General features: G+C 58.9%; 1 long non-coding RNA gene across 1 annotated transcript; it reads left to right on the top strand.

The window, feature by feature from the left end:
- The first annotated feature begins 18,674 nt into the window (after positions 1 to 18,674).
- Positions 18,675 to 20,944, top strand: LOC141736727 (uncharacterized). Its single transcript, XR_012585051.1, has 5 exons — positions 18,675 to 18,796; positions 19,528 to 19,560; positions 19,686 to 19,721; positions 20,259 to 20,327; positions 20,808 to 20,944. It is a non-coding gene; the product is annotated as an uncharacterized LOC141736727 (long non-coding RNA).
- Positions 20,945 to 22,365: the final 1,421 nt, after the last annotated feature.

The following is a 22,365-nucleotide window of genomic DNA, read 5'->3' as shown; positions in this document are numbered from 1 at the left end:
CAAGTCGACATTGAGAATGTGTTGAGAATGCTGGGCGTCATCCCCAGCTGCCTGCCCCAGAAGCCCAGCAAACCAGAAGCACCCTGTGACACGGAAGAGTGCCACGCATCTGCGTCTGGCACAGCGCCCGTACCTATCTTCAGCTGGACCTTCTGCCCTACATCCGTGTCACGCCTTCCGTACTTCTTCTGGATCTGCCGGCTACAGTGCAGCACCAGGCTGATGGTCCTGGCCACCTCCTGGGCTGGTGTTCTCCACAGCACCAGCACAGCGTCTCCTGGGGAAAGGGAGGGAAGGTAAAGGCTCAGTCAAGACCTGACTCTCCCCGACCTACGCTCAGCAGCAGGGACAGCAGAAACCAGCCGCCGTGCGGAGGAAGATGGGCTTGTGGGAGGCCATCATCCTGGAGGACCATGTCCTGGGCACCGGGACACCTCTCCTCTCCTGGGCAAGCCACAGCAGCAGCCGGCCAGCAGCGGTGGCACCCCCTGCCCCGAGCGCTCCTCTGCAGCTGCAGCACTGCAGAGAGGGCACTGCCAGAGGGGTGTGTGCGTGGCCAAAGAGCTGGCTCAAGGCACTGCGCAGAGCCTCTTGAGAAGGAGAGCACAGCAAATGGCCGCCACAGGAGTTAAATGCTGCAGCTCGGTGCCCAAGGTCATCGTCCCAAGAACCTACCAGCAAACTTCAAGATGTCTCCTCCAAAAATCAGGAACTCTGCGGACAGAGGGAAGAAAAGGAAGAGTCATGTGGACACCTTCTTCCAGAAGCCACAGAGAAAGGCCCCCTGCCTGGGGAGGAGCACCGGGGCAAGGCTGCACCGTGGGGGACAGCTCAGGAAAGCACCGCTCCGGCCTCTCTCCCAGGCTCACGGTGGCCACACTCAGCGTTTGATCCGCTGTTTCCTGCCTACTTGGGAAATCTCTGCAGTTCGTTTAGCGGTAAAAGGTGGTAAATAGGGAAAAAAACCCAACCAAGATATCCAACTAATAACCAAGAAGCACTTAATCAACCCCAAACTTTGGAGATATTTAGTCTCCAAACCGGATGCAGCACATTGCTCGGTAAGACGATCTTCCCCGAAACATAATCTTGGCAGTGACTCCCCAGAGAATGATCTCTTAACGGCGCGAGGTTTGTTTAGGCGGACTCTTGATCTCCCTTTTCCCTCCCACGGCTGACGAGACGCTCATTATTTCCACTCACACCAGTTATTTCCGATGGAGCGAGCGGTTCCCCTTTGGATTATCGCTGACCTGGGCACGAGCCCGGCCCAGAAGCCAAGCGAAAGGCTCCGTCTCACATTAGTAAACATCCCAAGACTTGAGCTCCTGAAATGATTTCTCAACCTTTGGCGCTGGATTAATCAATTAATGGTTTTCAGAGCGCTCTGGACGTAAGCACTTTTGAAGTGCTGTTATTGGAGAATCTAGAGCTGTCGGCACTAATAAAAAGCACGGACTTCATTCCTCACGTTCCTCTACACTTCTCACTTTAGTATTAATAAAAACACCTTTTTTTATAACGCTTCTCTTGGAGGGCTCCGGCCCTCAAACGACTAAATATCCACACAAAAATGAGCGCAAAACTCCTCGCCAGCTTTTCTCCACTGGCAGTAAATTTGCCTTTTCTGCGGCTTTGATGGGGAGGATCTGTAGCATCCCTGAACTCGCAAAGGTGTCTCGCCCCAGGCGTGCGACTACCTGACCAGCGAGTGGAATCAGCCGTGCAGGATTTTCTTGCCGTGCTGCAGAAGATGACCCTGAGAAAAGACGAGCAGAGAAATGAGCCTGGTTGTCACACCCAGCCAAGGGCGGTGAGCCGGGGGACCCCCACCCCACCTCTGCCCCCTCGGGAGTGGGGCCGGCACAGACCCTCCACGCAGAAAGAAGGGGCCTGGCGCGGATTTCATCTCGAGCCCTCTTCCTCAGCCCAAAGGCACACAACTCCCTCTCTTTCTCAGCCCCAAAACCAGCCATGACAGCCCCTTTGCCAGCCCCGGCAGCAGGAGTCCCGCTCTCAGGGTCGGGCCACAAACCGGCTCCCCCTCTCTGCTTCCTTCCCCCCTCTGCAGCCCCCCTGGGCGACGCTGAGGGACCGCAGCCACCCCACAGCCTGACAGCCCCAGGGCCCCACTGACACTTTGGGGGGAGCGCTGGCGAACTGTGGAGGGCCCGGCCCCGCGTCCCTCTGGGGCGGCACCAGCACGGCCCGGGCGCCGCTTTCTTACCACCCTGACAGGCTTCATTTCTCCACCATCACCAACACCGCACCCCAGACCCCCCAGGACCAAGGGACCCCATGGGGAGCTGTGACCAGCCACCCCCCTCCCACCCGTCAATGCCCCCCCTCAACCCTCCCATTCCCCCAGCCCCACTCAGGGCCCTCCCAGACCCCCCATCACCCCTCGGGGCCGCCCACTCCCCTCTGCGCAGTCCAGCTGCCTCACCATGTGCTTGCAGCAGCCCCATGGGCCCGTCCCGACCCACCACCCGCCCGCCGGGCCCCGCTTTCCGCCAGGACCACCGCACTCCCATTTCCAGCCGCCTGCCATTTCCCCCAGGCCAGCTCGCCCACGGCGGGCGCCCATTGGCCGCTGCCGCCCCACCACCCACCCCCTCCTCCTTGGGCAGTGCCGCTCCATTGGCCCGCTCCAGCCGTCAATCCCCACCACGCTCCACCCCCGGAAAGGCGATCCGGCCAGTGGGAGGGCACACGGGGAACCGCCCAATGGGAGCGCGGCACGGCAGCCCAACCAATGGGAGCGTCGCTGTGCACGCGCAGTGCAGCCCCACAGCCGGCCAGTGCCCTCCACCAGCTCTCTCTAGACAGGGATTTTGACACTTGAACATCTCTTTCTAAAGAAATCTGTCCACAGTCTTTTCGTAGTCTAAACTCCTTTACATCATAAAAAATTGTAGAATCCTGAGAGATAGAAACAGGCTTTCTTTGCCTTTTCGGAACCTCCTACGGCCCAGACATCGCCACTTGTGTGTCTATTGACACACATCTCTCTCCTCAGAGAACACAAATTGGCTATTTACGCTTGTACGGAACAGCTGCTGAACAGAGGCAGATCCCTTTAGACTGGCATGGTGACACTTCTACACAACATCTGTGATGTCATTATGGGGCACGTTCCAGAGCCAGCAGACAGGCAGGGCTTCTACTACGACGCCGGAGGGAGGGCAAGGACAAAGTGCTGTAAGCACCCCAGAGTGGCAGAAGCGTCTCCCACTGCCTCAGGCTTGGCGGTGGGCGACAGCTTGCCTCGCGGCGCATCCTCCTCCTCCTCACCCAGGGAGGGGAAGATGAGTGCGGTGGCTTGCACCGCCTTCCACGGGCTTTGCCCGGAAGGGACACCAAGCGATGTGATCCTCAGCGTGGACGGCGTTGAATTCAACGCGCACAAGATGGTCCTCTCTAACTGCAGTGCGTACTTCGGGTGAGTGCTTGAAAGAGGAGGGGATGGGGCCAACCAGCGCTCCCTGCTCCGTGCCACACTGTGCCTGGCTGTATCTCCAGCGCTTCCCTCGGCACTCCAACTCTCCTCCGGCAGTTCCCCCTGCTCCTGCTCCCTGCCCAGGCACCCAAAGTCCTCCACAAGCTGGAAGTGGTGTCTGAGAAGGCCCAGCTAGGGTGCGGGGCTGGGAGCGTGGCCAGCCTGGCTGCTCTGCTGTCAGGCGGGAGGCTTTCCTTCCCCACACACGGGTACTCTCTGCTGTTCTTCTTGAAGCCAGGAGCCCACTCACCCTGTGGCTCCTCTTGAAAACAAGTGCCCAGTAAAGCCTTCCTTCATCAAACTCCACGGCCTCCCAGCATGGCTACTGCTAGTGCCCAAACGGGTGCACGGGGAAGGGGGCACAGGGGATCACGGGCTCAGGGTTTCCCACAGCAAGGCCGCTTTCTTCCCCAGCAGCACTCTCTTGGTTTTTCAGGGCTTTGTTCTCCAGCAACTGCAGCAGTGCCGACAGCAACGTCTATCAAATCCACGGCGCTTCCCCTGAAACGATGGGGCTCCTCATCGAGTACGCCTACACCGGCACAGTGCCCCTCACGGAGGACAACGTTGAAAGTTTGCTCGTGGCGGCAGACCGGTTCAACGTCCTGGGCATCGTCAGCCTCTGCTGCCACTTCTTAAAAGCCCAGCTGTGCTCAGAAAACTGCGTCGGCATCTGGAGATTCACCCACTACTGCTGCTGTGCTGACCTGCGAGAAGCAGCCCACGAGTTCATCCTGCGTCACTTGGAGGAGGTGACCAGGGTGTCCGCAGAGTTTCTGGAGCTCTCCTTCAATGACCTGCAACGCCTGCTGGAGAAGGGGGAGCTCCCTGTGAGAGAAGAGGCCATGCTGGAGGCCGTTCTCACCTGGGCTGCTCATGACCTGCCCAACAGGAGGCAGCACATTGTCTTCTTGCTGAGCAAGGAAGGCTGGAGGAGTGGACAGAAGGGATTTTTCTTCTTAAAATAAACTCCATGTTTCTGACAGTCAAGACTTTGCTCATCACTTGTGAAGTCAGACCTTGGCAAGGGTAGGACGTTGTACTCCACGTTCCCCGGACTCACACGTCCCTCATCCAAATCGGCAAGTTTCATTTCTATCAGTTTCATAGGATCGAGATTGTCATCGGTGTCCCAGAAGGTCCTGTTGACCAGCTCCTGGAAGAGCTGGAAGTTTGCTTGCCTGCAACTCGGGGGCCTGACTTTACTCTTGCCGCGGAGACCAGCTTCAGGGATGGTAAGACTGAGCTGGGGAAGGGATCTGCAGCGAAAAGGGCCAACACAAAGCTCTTTTTGGGGCTTTTGGAACCTGGCAAAAGCCCTCGGCCTGTGCTGAGGGCTGTCAGCTGGTGGGCGGGCTGCTGAGTGAGCCTGGGGGTGGAGACAGCCCCTCCCCCGATCGATCAAGCCACCAGGTTATAGGAAGCCTCCGGGAGGGCAGGGACTAGTCCTTGCCCAGAGCGAGCAACCAGTGCTCCCCCCAACTGGCCGTCGAGTCACAAGGTCTCGCTTGTGTCTAGAGATCCAGCCGTGGTTGCTACCCGGTCGAAGGCGGCTGTTAAAAAAACTGTGGGCACCCAGACAGAGGCCCCGCGCAAACATGTGGGCATCCAGGCCTCTGGCTGCAAAGAGTGCCAGAGCCTGGCACTCGCCATGGAGGGCAGCAGAGACAACACCTGTGTCAGATGTGAACAGGTAAATGATCTGCTCATTCTGGTGGCTGAGCTGAAGGAAGAAGTGGAAAGGTTGAGGAGTATGAGAGAATGCGAGAGGGAGAGTGACTGGTGGACCCGCTCCCTGAGAGAAAGGGAACAGGGTGAGGCCCCACACAAGTCAGAGGACCCCCTCCCCTCTCGTCACCAGGCAATAGGAGGGGATGGCAGAGACGAGGGGGAATGGAAACAGGTCCCTGCTTGGGGAAGCAGGAGAATCCCCTCCCGGCCCCTCCCACCTTCCCAGTTACCTTTGCAGAACAGATATGAAGCCCTGCAGGAGGAACTGGCTGTTGGAGAGGAGGATGAGACACCCAGGCCAGGAACGTCAGAAAGACCAAGTCGCCATGGACCCAGCATCACAGCTGGCTCCAAAAGGAAAAGCAGACGGGTCATTGTGGTGGGTGACTCTCTATTGAGGGGGGCGGAGGGGCCAATATGCCGTCCAGACCCACTTCACAGGGAAGTCTGCTGCCTCCCTGGGGCACGGGTCAGGGATGTGTTGGACAAACTTCCAGCCCTAGTAAACTCCTCTGACTACTACCCCCTCTTAGTATTTCAGGTGGGTAGTGATGAAGTGGGTAGGAGGAGCCCAAAATCGATTAAAAGAGATTTTAGAGCCTTGGGGCGACAGCTTAAGGGGTCAGGAACACAAGTTGTGTTCTCCTCTATCCCTTCAGTGGCAATCATGAATGAGGAAATTAACAGGAAGAGGCAACAGGTCAACTCGTGGCTCCGGGACTGGTGTTATGGGCAGGGCTTTGGGTTTTTTGATCACAGGCTGCTATAGGAGTGACCTGACCTGCTGGTGGCAGGTGGAATGCACCTGTCCCAGAAGGGGAAAAGAATTGTGGGGCAGGAGTTAGCAAGGCTCATTGACAGGCTTTAAACTAGATATGAGGGGGGAAGGGGAGACAAGTGGGCCTGTCAGGAATAAATCAAAGGGGAGGATAGTGAGGACTCTCACTCTGACATTTCATTGGAGAGAAGGGATAGATGCTTAGAAATCATGGAAGCACCTGAGAGGGGTCTGGTGGGAAATGGGGCCCACACCCACAAAAAGGTACATCTGAAGTGTATCTCTACCAATGCATGCAGTATGCACAAGAAACAGGGGGAGCTTGAAGCCATGATGCACCAGGGAAACTAAGACATAGTGGCTATCACAGAAATGTGGTGGGATGCCTCACAGGACTGGAGTGCCACAATCGATGGCTACAAGCTCTTCAGGAGGGACAGACAGGAAAGGAGAGGTGGAGGAGTGGCCCTGTATATTAGAGAATGTTATGAGAGCTCAGAAATCGAGTATAGTGATGACGGGGTGGAGAGTGTTTGGATTAGGTTAAGGGCCGATAAAGCTGCTATCGCTGTGGGAGTCTGCTATAGACCTCCCAACCAAAGCAGTGAGGCGGACGAAGCTTTCTATAAGCAGTTGGGGGAAATCTCGCGATCACTTGCCGTTGTTCTTTTGGGGGACTTTAACCTCCCGGATATCTGCTGGGAATACAACACAGCTGAGAGGGAACAATCCAGGAGGCTCCTGGAATCTGTGGAGGATAACTTCCTCACACAGCTGGTAAGTGATCCGACCAGGGAAGGTGCCCTCCTGGACCTGCTTCTTGTGAACAGGGAAGAACTTGTAGGAGAAGTAAAGGTTGGTGGCCATCTAGGGCACAGTGATCATGAGATGATCGAATTTCTGATTCTTGGGGAAACACGGAGAGGGGTTAGTAAAACTGCCACCTTAGACTTCCGGAGGGCAAATTTTGACCCGTTCAGAAGACTGCTGGACAAAGTCCCTTGGGAGGGACAGGCTGTGGACATTGTCTACCTAGACTTTCGAAAAGCATTTGACACTGTCCCCCATCGAATTCTCATGGAAGAACTGGCGGCTCATGGCCTGGATGAGCATACGATCTGCTGGATCAAGCACTGGCTGGATGGGCGGTCCCAAAGAGTGGTGGTCAATGGAGTTAAATCCAGCTGGCGGCCGGTCACAACTGGTGTCCCTCGGGGCTCGGTGTTGGGACCATTTCTGTTCAACATCTTTATTGATGACCTTGATAAGGACAGAGAGTGTATCACCAGCAAGTTTGCAGATGACACGAAGCTAGGCGGGAGTGTTGATCTACATGAGGATAGGGAGGCTCTACAGAGAGACTTGGACAGATTGGATCGATGGGCCAATGCTAACGGTATGAGCTTCAACAAGGCCAAGTGCCAGGTCCTGCATTTGGGCCACAACAACCCCATGCATCGCTACAGGCTTGGGAGTGTGGCTGGAGAGCTGCCTGGCAGAAAAGGACCTGGGGGTTCTAATTGACAAGGGGCTGAACATGAGTCAGCAGTGTGCCCAGGTGGCTAAGAGGGCCAATGCCATCCTGGCTTGTATTAGAACTAGTGTGACCAGCAGAAGGAGGGAGGTGATTGCCCCCCTGTACTCAGCACTGGTGAGGCCACACCTGGAGTATTGTGTCCAGTTCTGGGCACCTCAATCCGAGAGAGATATCGAGGTGCTGGAGCGAGGGCAGAGGAGGGCAACGAAGCTGGTGAAGGGCCTGGAGAATAAATCTTATGAGGAGCGATTGAAGGAGCTGGGACTGTTTAGTTTGAGGAAGAGGAGGCTGAGGGGAGACCTCATTGCTCTCTACAACTACTTGAAAGGCCATTGTAGAGAGGTTGGTGCTGGTCTCTTCTCACAGGTAATTAGCGATAGAAGAAGAGGGAATGGCTTCAAGCTGCAACAGGGTAGGTTTAGGCTGGACATAAGGAAAAAATTCTTCACAGAAAGAGTGGTCAGACACTGGAATAGGCTGCCCAGGGAGGTGGTGGAGTCACCATCCCTGGATGTGTTTAAGACTCGTTTAGATGTGGTGTTAAGGGATATGGTGTAAGGGAGAACTTTGTAGAGTGGAGATGATGGTTGGACTCGATGATCCCAAGGGTCTTTTCCAACCTAAATGATTCTATGATTCGATGGTTCTATGAAGTGCTGGAGCGTGTCCAGAGGAGAGCTACCAGGCTGGTGAGGGGTCTGGAGACCAGGGCATATGAGGAGAGGCTGAGGGAGCTGGGCACGTTTAGCTTGGAGAAGAGGAGGCTGAGGGGAGACCTCATTGCCCTCTACAACTCCCTGAAAGGAGGGTGTAGAGAGGTGGGTGTTGGCCTCTTCTCCCAGGTGAATAATGACAGGACCAGAGGAAATGGTCTGAAGTTGCGGCAGGGGAGGTTTAGGTTAGATATTAGGAAGAATTACTTTACTGAAAGAGTGGTCAGGCACTGGAACAGCCTGCCCAGGGAGGTGGTTGAGTGCCCATCCCTAGAGGTATTTAAGACATGTCTAGATGTGGCACTCCAGGGCATGCTCTAGTGATGGAGATTGTGTGTGTGGGGGGGTTGTGTGTGTATGGTTGGACTCGATGATCTGAAAGGTCCCTTCCAACCACGAAGATCCTGTGATTATCATCCCCCTTGACGCAGCACTGGTGTGGCCACATCTGGTCTAGTGTGTCTGTGTGTGGGGCTCTCTGTTCTGAAGGAAGGAGGAGGAACTGGAGAAGCTCCAAAGGACATTGGCCAGGATGGGGTTTGGGGCATGTGTGGAGAAGCTGAGGGAGCTGGGCTTCTGTACCTTTTGAAGTGGAGGCCCAGGGCTCTCTAGCAGTAGCCTGCACCTGCTTGAAGGGTGGCTTCAGAGATCATGGAGATTTTCTTGGTAGTGGGAAGAGAAGGAAACCTCAACAAAGTGCAGCTTGGAAGGGCCGGACTGCATGTGAGGAAAAAGAAATCTCACTCAAATGGTTGCACTGTGGTGCAAGCGGTCACCCAGAGGGAGTCTGTATTAGCCCATGGCTTTGTGTTTCAAGGAACAGCCGGTGAGAGTGGAGAGACATCAGAAAAGATATGGAAATGCCGGGGTGAGAGCGATGTGGGAAAGCACGATGGGTGTCTGCAGCCTGCAAGGAAAGAGGTGCAGGCATGGGACAGTGATGGACAGCCTGCAGTAGAGGTGGCCTAGGGCTCTGGCAATGTTAAAAAGCCCAACAGCACCAAGCTCATTGTCCCCTTGGCTATGGCAGTTGCCTCTGCCACCAAGGCCTACCACAAGAAACTTTATTTTGAGGCTCTGGACTTGGTTTCTGCTTCACCATGGCATGGGGAAGCCGGGAGGTGTTGCACAGTCTCCCTACCCTTGGCCTTGCTCACCCTCACACCCCACTACCCCCAGGAAGAGCCCTGAGCCACACCTGAGGGGCAGGATCTGCCTTCCCAGGGCCTAAGGGTCAGGTTTGGCCTTTCTGCTTCATCAAACAAAGCAACAGTTTTCTCCGCATTACAGCCACCTGCACAGTGCCTTTGCCTTCCTGCAATCCCAGCCTCCAGCTATCTCCTCTGAGAGTCCACCGGGAGACTTTGTCAGTAATGGGCCTCAGTGGCCAATTAGTGCTTCAAGGTACTTTGAGTGTTGCTTCTGACTCCTTGAGCAGTGTTTTCAATCTTCTCTCAGTATCTGAGGTTCGTGGACTCAGAGCTAAATACGCCATGGGGCTCATTAAAGTACAGAAAGCCCTAACAAGCTGTTTCTCTTCTTTTAATTTCCTTCAAGTCTTCAAGACTTCTACAGTGAATTGGAGCTCTTTCATACTGTAGTTAAGAAGGAAGATTTCAAAGAAAACCTAGGGTTTTTTTAAAGGGTTTGTTTTACTTTACTTTTCAGTCTAGAGAAGAGGTGATAGAAGTCTTCTGCAACTGATATTGGTCCAGAGGGTCTCCTCAGGAGGTCTGCATGGCTAGGAAATGCAGTCCCTTGAGGTCTGACACTGTATGGACAACACTACTCCTCACCGCCCCCACCCCAACCCCACCATGTCTGTCATTGCCCAGTTGGGATTTACATCAGTGTCCTTCCATCAGACTTCTCCACTGGTCTCTGCAGCTGGATGTTACAGCTCCATTGCACCAGCTCCCACCTGAGCTCCTTAGAGACCTGGCTGCACCCGGGCACAGAAGGGTTTCTCCTCTTTGCAAGCAAAGAAAAGTAAAGCCTGATCATGTCGGATCATGTTTGGTAAACAATAAAACACCCCCTGCGGCCATATGCTAAGTACATGCTGCCTCTAATGAGGTTGCTTTTCTGCAAGGGGTAATCTTATGAGAAATGCTTTGGATGGATAGGTACAGAAAGGTTGATATAAACATAGTTAAAGAGTTGGCTACAGGAGACAATTAGACTACTGAAAGACAGGGAAACTTTTAACCACGTGAAGCTCAAAGCAGCAGCTGGATGGGTGACAGGAACCTGAATGAAGAAAGAGTAAGGGAAGGAGAAAACGGGAGTATAATAGAAAAGGCCCTTGTCTAGACAGTCTGCACCTGGAAAGATGACTTTAGACATGGTCATTGTATCAGGACAGGTGAAAACATAAGAAAGATTAGAGAAATGAAATCCATCATATAACAGGCAAAATAGTGGTAGTGAAGTTACAGAACAAGATTGACATTTCTTTGGAATATCCCTTTTGAAAAGTCATTGGGTTAGCAGAGGTCTCTTGTGAGAGAGGACAAGCAAGTGTTGCACCCAGCTCTGAACGAGGCCAAAAATGCAACTCAGGGAACAACTCACTGGCTGTACAAGCTCACATTGGTGAGCAGTGTGCCACCAGTTAGTCTCCTCTTGGGTGATATTTCTGGGCACCAAAAAGAGAAATTTGTCTTCAAATGCAGTCAGCATGGACTTACGGAGGGTACGTACTGGGACATGCTGGGGCATTGTGGGGCAGCACAGGGATGCTGGCTCCTGGGCCCTGTTCAGTTTAGCACCTGTGTCCGTGACCCAGAGAAGGCAACTCTCAGCATGTTTAACAAGAACAAACGCTGCAATCTACACCTGGGATGAAATAATGGTGGCCACAAGTATAGGCTGGAAGAGGAGTGGCTAGAAAGCAGCCCTGCAGAAAGGGATGTGGGGACGCTGGTTGGCAGCTGGGCTAATACGAGTCAGGAGTGTGCCCTGGCAGCCAAGAGGGCAACCTGCATTCTGGGGTGCATAGAATCATAGCATTGCCTAAGTTGGAAGAGACCTTTCAGATCATCGAGTCCAACCACCAACCTAACTCTGACAAAAACCATCACTAAAGCATATCTCTAAGCACGGCGTCTACCCGTCTTTTAAATACCTCCAGGGATGGCTGCACTTCCCTGGGCAGCCTCGTCCAATGCTTAATAACCCTTTCAGAGTACAATGTTTTTCCTAATATCCAGTCTAAACGTTCCCTGGCGCAACTCAAGGCTGCTTCCCCTTCTCTTATTGCCTGTTACTTGGGAGAAGAGACCGACCCCCACCTCTCTACAATCTCCTTTCAGGTGCCTGTAGAGAGCGATAAGGTCTCCCTCAGCCTCCTTTTCTCCAGACTCAACAATCCCAGTTCCCTCAGCCACTCCTCATAAGAATTGTTTGTCACTGAGTTTCCTCTGCCCTCTCTGGCATCCCTACCCACTACCAATCACTGCCTCACCACTAACTGAAACGTTAACAAGCTCTCAGGGGCTGACCATGTTTCTCCATTTACCACTCATGCATCCTAAAGACACCAGTGGAGGAAGCATATCTCGGGGAGAGGAGGACCTCCTAGAGCCACCTCTCTGCTCTTTGAGGTCTAAGTGCTTGTCAAAGGCCCCAGGAGGAGTTCATCTGGTGCCCACATTTATATTGCAGATGGTTGGTCTGCAATGGACAGGGAATGAGACAGAGAAGCGACCAGGAATAACATGGAAGGGGAGATTCAGTGCATTGGGGATGGCTGGGGTGGAGATAATCCCCATGGATAAAGCCTTAATCAATGTGATGCCTGAGTAGAGACCTGCTGGACAAACTAAAGGGCAAGAAGGAAATGCACAGGCAGTGGAAGCAGGGACAGGTATCCTGGGAAGAGCATAGGGATGTTGCCCAGGTGTGTAGGGATGGGGTCAGGAAGGCCAAGGCGCAGCTGGAGATGAACTTGGCAAGGGAGGCAAAGGATAATAAGAAGGGCTTCTATAGATATGTCAGCCAGAAAAGGAAGGTCAAAGAAAGCGTACCCCTCCTGATGAGCAAGACTGGCAAACTGGTAAGAATGGACGAGGAGAAGGCTGAGGTACTCAACAACAGTTTTGCCTCAGTCTTCCCTGGCAACCTCTCTTCCCACACCTCTCGAGTGGGTGGACCTCAAGGTAGGGACTTGAGGGGCCAAGTCCCCCTCACTGTGGCAAAAGATGAGGTTTGTGACCACCTGAGGAACCTAAGCATGCAGAAGTCTATGGGGGCTGACAAGATGCGTCCCAGAGTCCTGAGGGAACTGGCTGGTGGAGTTGCCAAGCCACTCTCCATGATATTTGAAAAGCCATGGCAGTCAGGTGAAGTCCCTGGTGACTGGAAAAAGGCAAACATTGCACCAGAGTCCACCAGAGCTTCACACTCCCGTGGGGTTGATGTGCCAGGCGTTGACCCCAGACAGACTCGCTCCCGCCTCCATCCCTGGGGAAGATCCATCTCCAACCAGCTGAGGGCAGAGCTGGGGTCGTGGCTTAGGCTCCAGCGCCATCCGAGTGTGCACGATGAGCACTGAACCAAGTGTTCCCACCAAAGAAGAAGCGGTACATGCATTTTCCCTCCCCTTTCCCTCTGTAAAACGGCGGGACGCCTCACTGCGGGTCAGAGCCTGAGGAGAACAACCCTGATAAAAATAAATGTGGTAAAACTCCCCCTGCCTCCCAGAAGGGACTGTAGGAAAAAGAGAGAAAGGTACAGACGTGCTCTTGGCCCCATGGGAGGTTCCCTCTGGGTGCTGCCCTCAACGGTGGTCCACTCGTTTGGGGATTGGCAAGACCTTTCCTTGACGGGACACTTCTCCTTCGCGCTCAACGGGAGTCACCTCCAGATCTGTGCCCTGCGCCCCTTTTTGTTGGGCTTGTTAAAAGCTGGTTTCTGTTGGCACTTTGGGGTGCTCGGAAGCGTCGGTGGGGTTTTGTCTGGGACACGAACTGTCAAAGCCACAGGCCTTGCGCTCCCCCTGAGGAGGCGGCGGGGGGACAGCACGGGTAGGATCAGCCACCCTTCAGAGCGACCCTGAGGAGGCTCTTGTCCAGCCCTTGGTCAAACCGGCCAACTGCTGACATTTACCTTTTTCAATGCGCGGCTCACGATCACAACCACCCGAGCGCGTCGTCGTCGCCACCACTGAGCCGGCAGAGGGAACCTCCCCGAACACCACTGTGAATGTCAAGGGGCATCCAGTGCCGCCCGCTGGTCTGCGTTTCTCTCATCGGCTGCTCCTAATCCCATATTCCTCAATGGTGTCAGCGCCTACGATTCGTCGATTCTTTTCAAAAAAGGCCCGGAACGCAAAAAACACCACAGCGTGTTTAAATGCGGTGCATGATTCCGCACCGGGTGACTTGTCTGTCCAACAGATAACGCAGAAAGCAGAAGCTGTCAAAATGAACATCTGCCAGGTGGCTGCCTGCTCTTTGGGCATTTCCAAAGCAAATATTCCAGTCAGGCGCCTTCAATCTTTTCACGACCAAGCCACAAAAGATCCCTTATTTAGAGTTAGTGCCTCGTGAAGACACGACCTTATCCCTAACCCTCGGAAATGCCATCTAATGTCAACGAGGGCCCTGAGCTGTTGACGGTTCTCGTGTCTGACTTCTCAGCGCACCCTCGTCTCCCTCTTCTCGGGCAGATGACCCCAGACAGGGTTTCTTCCGAGCTGGGACAGGAGCCTGTCCCATCACGGGGACACGACCAGCGACACCTCAGTGTCGCTGAAACTCGGGCAAACCTCCCAGCCGACTTCCAAAGCCCCGTCCAGATTTTTCCCACCGGCCTTTGACTCCCACCCCACGTCTCCTACAAACACAAACCATCCCCCCAACCCCAGGGGCCACGGACTCCAATTGAGCGCTGTTATACTTTCAGCCGTGGGCCGTGGGCCACTGGGTGGGTTAGGGGGCGAACGGCCCTTGGGCAGCACAGCGCGGTGGCTGGAATTCCTGTGGCAGGGAACAGAGGAAGAGCTTCCAGAGGAACGCACCGGCCTTACAGAGCACCCGCGGGTTTGCTGGGATAACGCCGATGTCCTGGGAACTCAGCGCAGGCGGCGAGTCCAAGGCATTCGGTGCCGCCGTTGCTCGGCGCGGCCAGTGGATTTGCTGGTTGTTACGGGCGGTTCCTTCTGCCACCCAGAGAGACCCGTCGATCCGTGCTGCGCCTCCCGATGGAGACCTTGCCGGTCCCATGTCCTCCCAGCGGTGGCTCATGCCATCGAAGGGCTGGTCTCCTCGTTATGCAGAAGCTAATCAGTGGCTCTCTGTGCCGCTCTTTGTCTCCCCTGAGAGCTGTGTGCGTCTGCAGGGGGGAAAACCCGCGGTGCCTGAGCTCCTCGAGCCAAAAATGCCCATGTCCACCCTGAAGCTGTCCCTGTTGGGAGAGGTCCCGGCCGTTCCCTCTGCCCTTTGGGGCACTTGCGCCCTTGAAGACAGCAGCCGGGGCCGATTGCGGGAGCGTCACGATGGCAGAGAGCAGCTCCATTGGCGCCGGCTTGCTGGAAAAGGTCTGGCTCGGCTTGTGTGGCTTCCCCCGGCGGCTCTCCCCGCTGGGAGCGGAGCCCCGCACCGCTTACGACCAGCCCCATGCTGTCCCTACCCCACAGCGCCCCGAGGGGGCTGCCCAGGGCCCCCAGTGTGGCGGTGGTCAGGCTGGGGGTGAAGGAAACCAAGCTGGAGGGCCAGGGCCAGCGTGGGGCAGGCGGAGGAGAGGGAAAAGGACACGGCGCCCCTGGGGAGGCAGCTCCATCACCCCGGCTGCTCGGACCCCCGGGCTCCCCCAAGGAGAGCAGCCCGCCCGGCTGTCCGGCTGCTCCCCCAGCGCCGCCCCGTCGCCGGCGTAGGGATTAGCTTCACTCGTAAGAGAGCAGCAGCGAAATAGTGATGAACAGCAAACACCATTTACCAAAGCCAGCAGTGAAGGCGACAGTGTTTTACGGGATTCGATGGCAAGGGGCACCCGGTTATTTACCGCACGGGGGCCAGGGCCAGGCGATCCGCGAGGGAGACCCTCCCGTTGGGTCCCGGGGCTTGGTAAGGACCCCCCAGCTTTCCGAACTCCTTCTCCGAGAGGAGTCAAGGTGCAGCTGGATCCAATCCGAGCCCCAGGCTTGGCCAAGGGTTCACGTCTAAGGGATTATAGCCACGCCATCAACCCTTACGTCACTTAGCCAAGACTTCAGGGTTTAGCACGCCGCCGAGAGCCTCTTGCGGTGAGGAATCATAGAATCATAGAATCATAGAATTGTTGAGGTTGGAAGGGACCTTTAAGATCATCGAGTCCAACCTTTAGCCTACCCTGACAAGAGCCACTTCTAAACCATGTCCCTCAGTGCCCCATCTACCCTTTTTTTAAACACCTCCAGGGATGGTGAATCCACCACCTCCCTGGGCAGCCTATTCCAATGTTTAATAACCCTTTCAGTGAAAAAATGTCTCCTAATATCTAATCTAAACCTCCCCTGACATAACTTGAACCCGTTTCCCCTCGTCCTATCACTTGTCACCAGGGAGAAGAGGTCAGCCCCCATCTCTCTACAACCTCCTTTCAGGTAGTTGTAGAGGGTGATAAGGTCTCCCCTCAGCCTCCTCTTTTCCAGGCTGAACAACCCCAGCTCCCTCAGTCGTTCTTCATAAGGTTTGTCCTCCAGACCCCTCACCAGCTTTGTAGCCCTTCTCTGGACACGCTCCAACACCTCAATGTCCCTCTTGTAGCGAGGGGCCCAAAACTGAACGCTGTACTCGAGGTGGGGCCTCACCAGTGCCGAGTACAGGGGGATGATCACTTCCCTAGTCCGGCTCACCACACTATTCCTGATACAGGCTAGGATGCTGTTGGCCTTCTTGGCCACCTGGGCACACTGCTGGCTCATATTCAGCCGGCTGTCAACCAACACTCCCAAGTCCTTTTCTGTCGAGCTGCTTTCGAGCCACTCTGCCCCAATCCTGTAGCACTGCATGGGGTTGTTGTGACCCAAGTGCAGGACCCGGCATTTGGCCTTGTTGAACCTCATACCATTGGTCTCAGCCCATCGGTCCAGCCTGTCGAGATCCCTCTGCAGAGCCAACCTACCCTCAAGCAGATCAACACGCCCGCCCAGTTTAGTGTCATCTGCGAACTTACTGAGGGTGCATTCAATCCCTTCATCCAGATCATTGATAAAGATATTGAAGAGAACCGGCCCCAGCACCGAGCCCTGGGGGACACCACTTGTGACTGGACACCAACTGGATTTAACTCCATTTACCACCACTCTCTGGGCACGGCCATCCAGCCAGTTTTTTACCCAGCGAAGAGTACACCTGTCCAGGCCACGAGCAGCCAGTTTCTCCAGCAGAATGCTGTGGGAAACAGTGTCAAAAGCTTTGCAAAAATCCAAGTAGATAACATCCACAGCTTTTCCCTCATCCACTAAGTGGGTCACCTTATCATAGAAGGATATTAGGTTTGATAGGCATGACCTGCCCTTCACAAACCCATGCTGACTGGGCCTGATCACCCTGTGAATCTGCCGGCCCCGAGGAGCAGAACCTCAAGCGAGCGTCCCCGCTCCAGGGGAGATCCTGGGGCGCAGGCGCCGCCGCGCAGGAGAGCCCCGAGGGCTCCTGGGCTGTGCGCTCTTCACGGGGTAGGAGAAGTGACCCACGGCCATATTCGCAAGGGGACAAAACCCCTCGGTCCCCGCCCCAGACAGCGCTCGGCTGCGGGCAGCCCCCCCCCAAGGCCGGGGTGCGCCTCAGGACACCTCCCACTGATGGCTGTGGCTGGGGCAGGAGCCGGGGGGAAGGAAGGGGGAAAGGGAGATCCCCCACCTCTGGGCGCCGGCCTGTCCCCGGGGAAGGAGGGACCGCGGCGCTGGGGCGCCCCAGGACCTGCTGCTCCCCGCTCCCCCCAGCACCGCCCTCCTGAGGGGGCTCTGCCCGCTGGCGGGTTGAAGGGCGCCCCGGCTGCTGTCGCCCCCGCCGTTCTGCCCCCGAGCGGGCTCTGGGGAAGCCCCGGGGGGGCTGGAGGGCCCTGTGTGCCGCGGGGCGCAGGCAGGTGTCAGAGGTGCCGCGGGACAGACGTCCCTCCTCTCACCGGGGGGGCTCCGTGCCCGCCATCAGCGCCGAGGGGCTGCCCGGGGATGAGCCGAGGCTTCGTCGCGTCCCTCTGAACGGCTGCGTCCAGGGCCAGCAGAGGTCGAGGACACCGGAGGGGACATGGGCCTTTGGCGAGCGGTGGCCGAGCCCCAGCGGGGAGTGGAGCCAGCGCTGCACCGGGGCCGGGGCGCTGGGACCCGCTCTCGGGGCCAGCTCTGCCCGGGGGACCCCGGGGATGTGGGGGGACGGGGTGTCCCCAGGCGGCGGCGGGGCGAGGGCCAGGGCAGGGGCCAGCCCCCTCTGCTGGGGGGGGCCGTGGCTGGGAACGGCACCGGTTTGGGTCCCGCGGAGCCTGGGGAACAGTGGGGGCTGGAGCCGGGCACGGCCGCCCCCCAGCACATCCCCCACGCCGAGCCTTCCCCTCTCCACGCCCAGCACCCACCAGTGTCCCCCAGTGCCCGAAGGCCCCAGTCTCCTGCCGGCCCCGTGGCCCCTGCCCCCAGCCGTCCTCCCCCCTCCCACGTTCCCTCCTCCCGGGGTCCCCGGTGCAGAAGAAGAGGGGCCGGTTCCAGCCCCCCCTTTACCCGAGGGGCTGGGGACGAGGCAGAGGTATTTCTGCCCTGAGAGCCCTGGTTGGAGGGTGCTGTCACCCCTGGGGGGCCCTGGAGGGAAACGCTGGTCTGGGGGTGAGGGGTACGGGGAGATGGGGGTCTGGGGGTGAGGGACGTGGGGAGATGGGGGTCTGGGGGTGAGAGATGTGGGGAGATGTGGGTCTGGGGGTGAGGGACGTGGGGAGATGGGGGTCTGGGGGTGAGAGACGTGGGGAGATGGGGCTCTGGGGGTGAGGGACACGGGGAGATGGGGCTCTGGGGGTGAGGGACACGGGGAGCTGGGGGTGAGGGACGTGGGGAGATGGGGGCCTGGAGGTGAGGGACGTGGGGAGATGTGGGTCTGGGGGTGAGGGACGTGGGGAGATGGGGGTCTGGGGGTGAGGGACACGGGGAGCTGGGGGGTTCTGGCTTTAGGGGCTGTTGGAGGCCGGTCTCATGATGGAGCAGTGGGTCACGGCTGTCGGGCGTCCGGCTGTCGGGAGGCTCCGGCCGCCCCCTCCAGCCACCCCCCGGTGCCGGGGCCCTTCCCTGCCCAGCTGCCCCATGCCCACGCTGGACCGGTGCCGGGACGGAGGTGACTCTGTGCCGGGGCTGGGCTGGTGGCCAGGGCCAGTGTCTCTGCCAAGGCCAGCTTTGCCCCGGGGGCTCTCGGGGCGGGGAGGGAGGAGCAGGAGTCCCGGGGGGGATAAATCTGCCCCTTCACCTTCCCCAGCTGCAGCCGGGACTCTCCGCACGGCAGAGGAAGATGAAGGTGGCGGTGCTCAGCCTGGCCCTGCTCTTCGCCGTCCTGCTCTGCACCCCGGAGGATGCCCAGGTGGGTCCCCAGGGCCGCGGGCCGGGGCCGGGCTGGGGGATGCCGGCTCCGCCGCAGCGGGGGGCACGAAAGCCCTTGGCTTGGCCTCTCGTCTCGGCGCCCCCACATCCGTCCCATCCCCCCCCGCCACCCCCGAGTCCCGTCCTTTTGGGCCCCGCTGCCATCTCCCCCCGGCGACACGCTCCGTGTCCCACCTCTCCGTCGCTGCCGAGGTCTTTCTTCCCCTCATCCCCCTCAGCCCTTCGCCTTCCCCCCTTTCCCCGGCAGCGGTGTCCCTGCAGCCCCTGCCCGACCCCACCGTCTCCCTGCGCCGTCCCCTCGTTGTGCTCCTCCGCTCTCCTCCCCCCTCTGCCCCCACCAGCCACCGCCTCGGAGCCCCCACGGCCCCTCCGCTTGGGCTCCTTCCCTCTCCTGTCCGTCCCACGCCCCCCCGGCCCTCCAGAGCCCCCGGCCCCGGCCCTCGGGGGTCCCACCGACCGCCCCCGTGCCCCATCGCTGTGTCCCCACCACCCCCCGCCCCCGTCCTCTCTGGGGCTCCTGAACTCCCCGTGGTTCCTTCATCTCCGTCCTCACCCCTGGTCCTCGTGTGAGGTGAAACCTGGGGGGGGGATGGTGCTGGGGGGCAGCAGAAGGCCTTTTCCTGGGAAGCCTTGGGGCCGAGGGGAGCCTGTGTTGTCCCCCCCGGCCCCACCATGGTCCCCTCCAGCCCCTGCTGCGCTCTTTCTCCCCAGGCCTTCGAAGCAAGCGGAGGTTACTGCATCGGGGTAAGCGGCGGGTGGGCTGGGAGGGCGCCCAGTCTGCGGAACTGGGGGGGCCGCTCGGTCCCCCAGTTGCTCGCCGGGGCTGGGGACATCCCAGTGACCCGGGCGACCCCACGGTCTCTCCACAGGGGGGAATCGACTTCGGGCGAGTGAAGAGGGCTGCGGTAGGTACAGCCAGCTCTGCTGCCCCCAGACCCTCCCTCCCATGGCCACCATGCTCCAGAGCATCCCAGTGCGCCCCAGTACCTGCACTGGGACCCCAATCGACTCTCCACTGTCTGCACTGGGACCCCACTCCCTCCCAGTATCTGCACTGGGACCCCCCCTCGCCCCCCCAGTACCTGCACAGGGACCCCACCCCCTCCCACCAGTATCTCCACTGGGACCCCACTTGCCCCCCAGTACCTGCACTGGGACCCCACTCGCCCCCCACTATCTGCACTGGGACCCCACACCCTCCCACCAGTATCTGCGCTGGGACCTCACTCACCCCCCCCAGTATCTGCGCTGGGAACCCACCCCCTCCCACCAGTATTTCCACTGGGACCCCACTCCCCCCCCAGTACCTGCACTGGGGCCCCACTCCCCCCCAGTGCCTGCACTGGGAGCCCAATCCCCCTCAGTGCCCGCACTGGGAGCCCACTCGCCCCCAGCCCCCCCAGGGCTTTCCCAGCGCCTCCCTGACCCCCCCGTCTCCCCAGGCCCCCCAGGCTGAGAAGCTGCTGGAGCTGGCGCGCCAGAGACGCATGGCTGAGGCGGCCGAGGCCTAGGTGAGTGACGTCCCGGCCGCTCCAGCCCCACAGAGGGTCCTGGACCCCAGGGGGTCCCCGAGCCCTCGGGGCCAGGACCACCGGGGCCGCGGGAGCGGGACAATGAGGGGACGGCGGCGACGCGTGTCCCGGGCCAGCGGGACGCAGCTGCTGCCCTGCCAGTCCCCGCGCCCGGGGGGGTTGCACGGACTGCCTGGGGCCCCGCTGCGGCCGGGCGGGGGGCTCTGGTGCCCCCCAGGATGCCCGCGGGGGCCGGGCGGGGCTCGGGGAGGTTTCGGGGCGTCCCCGGGTAAGGCCACGCCGGGCGAGGGGCTGGGGGTGCCCCGGGGGGCTCAGGAGAGCCAGGTCCTGCCCTGGGTGCGTGGGGGGCTCCAGGTCCCTTCTCCGTCCCCAGGGCTCTGTGGGGAGACGGGGGGGACGCGGCCGCTCTCCTGGCCCGGCACACGCCGGGAGGGTCTCACGCCGGGCTCTGTCTTCCAGGACTGGAACCAGCGGTGACACCCTCGTCCTGTCCCCCCGCAGCAGCACGAGGAGATGATCATCCCTGGATGGCCCCCCCCGAGCCCCGGGAGCCCCGGACCGTTGCCCTCTCGCCATCAATAAACTCCTTCAGCAAAGCTTCGCTCCGCGTCTGCCTGCGCATGGCCCCCCCTCCGTGGCCCCTCTCCCCGTGGTGTGGGGCAGGAGAGGAGCGTGGAGGGACGGCCCGGACCTCTGGGCTCCTGCCCCACGGACTCAGCCCTCTGGGGGGTTCCCAGGCCATTTCGGAGCCCCACGCCTGGCCACCTGCCTTCCCGAACCGCCCCCCCCCCCAGCCCACCCCCTTCTCTGGGGCATCGCGGGTTGGGGAGGAGCCTCGGGAACCCGGAGAATCCCCCAGGGATTTGTGACCCAGCTCCGTCCCCGCCGGGGGGCTCCTCCGATGTCCGGGAGCGGGGTTTGGCGCTGGCTGCAGTCGGAACCGCCCCAAAAAGGCTGCTCCAAGGAGCCCCCGGGGGGGCTGGAAGTGGCCAACTGGGACAGACCGTCTTGGGAGAGGAGGGGGCCGGGGAGAGATGGGGGGCACAGGACGGAAACGCTGGCGCGGGCTCGTCATGGGTCCCCCTTGGGAGAGAGCTCCATGGGAGCCGGGCTGGAACTCGCCCCTCGGCTCCGCGCGCGGTGCTGGAGGCTGAGCTCACAACCTCTCCTGGGAATTCCCCACCATTTTGGGGGGAAATTCCCTCCTTTTGGAGGGGGGGGCCCAGGAAGGGCTGGCGTTCGCTGGGTCTCTCCCGCTAGTCCCCGAGGCAGCTCTTCTCCCTGGGCTGTGGTGGCCCCGCACCTGTCCCCAGCGCTGCCCATCCGCCACCTCTGGCTCGGGGATGGCACCTTGGAGCCAGCGTTCCCCAGGGAAAAGCCTCAGTGTCGACATGCCACGAGAGGGAGGACAAATGGCATCTGGGTTCCAGAGAGAGCCCCAACCATTGGAGGAGTCCCCAGAGACCCACGTCCCTCAAAACCCCATGTCCCCCAATACCCCATATCCATAACAAATCGATGTCCCTAAAGCCCATGTCCCCAAAAACCAACGTCCCCAAACCCCACATCCCCCTCCTTCCCGTGGACCCTTTCCCATGCCCTCACCCACACCCTTCCCTCTCCTCCATCTCCTTTGGAGACCATCATCCAGCCCCCGCCAACGCCGAGGAGGGGAGACACACTCCTGCCTGACTGGGGGCCGCTGCAGAAACAGCTTCTTCCGCCCCAGAGAACCACAGAATTGCCCAGGTCGGAAGGGACCTTTCACATCATCGAGGCCAACCATGGACCAAAACTGCCAAATCCATCACTATTCCATGTCCCCAAACCCCCACGTCCCCAAACCCCCACATCCATCAAAATCTATGGCCCAAAACCCCACATCCCCAAAACCCCATATCCATCAAAATCTGCCCCTAAAACCCACGTCCCTAAAAACCCACGTCCCCCAAACCCTATGTCCCCAAAACCCCACATCCCCAAAACCCAGGTCCCCAAAACCCCACGTCCCCCTCCT

This window comes from Larus michahellis, assembly GCF_964199755.1.
Source record: "Larus michahellis chromosome W unlocalized genomic scaffold, bLarMic1.1 SUPER_W_unloc_2, whole genome shotgun sequence".
NCBI lineage: Eukaryota > Metazoa > Chordata > Aves > Charadriiformes > Laridae > Larus > Larus michahellis.
This window is presented reverse-complemented; position numbering and strand designations above follow the sequence as displayed.